Here is a 420-nt window from a genome sequence, read left to right as displayed (position 1 = left end):
TACCAGTCGTATCAGGGGAAGCAGCAGGAAGCTGCAGGGAGGTGGAGAGAGAAGCATGGCCCCAGCCGCACCCCTGCAGGCCCTCCTCCCTAGTCCCACAGGAGGGCGGTAGGCCTGGAAGCCCTAAATGGGGAGTGCAGGAACGATCCTCCCAAGGTGGGGGCACCAGGGAGGCCCCTGGCTGCTCCCTGCATCCAAGCACAGAGCTGAGAAGGTGGGACCCCCATGCCCTGGGACTGCCGTGGCTCCCAGAACCCCGGGCTAGAAACTGCCCCCTTCTGAGAAGAGGAACCCCCATATTCTGGGCAGGGCAGGGGTGCATCCATGCGTCTGGGCGTTAGCGGCATCGGGGACCCTAGGGTGGAGTCTCCTTAGGCAGGTAGGGTGCAGAGGCAGCCCCCGGCGGCGTGCGCCTGGCCC

This window comes from Tupaia chinensis, unplaced genomic scaffold, assembly GCF_000334495.1.
Source record: "Tupaia chinensis unplaced genomic scaffold, TupChi_1.0 Scaffold147003_1, whole genome shotgun sequence".
NCBI lineage: Eukaryota > Metazoa > Chordata > Mammalia > Scandentia > Tupaiidae > Tupaia > Tupaia belangeri.
The sequence above is the reverse complement of the archived record's forward strand: the minus strand, read 5'-3'. Positions refer to the sequence as shown.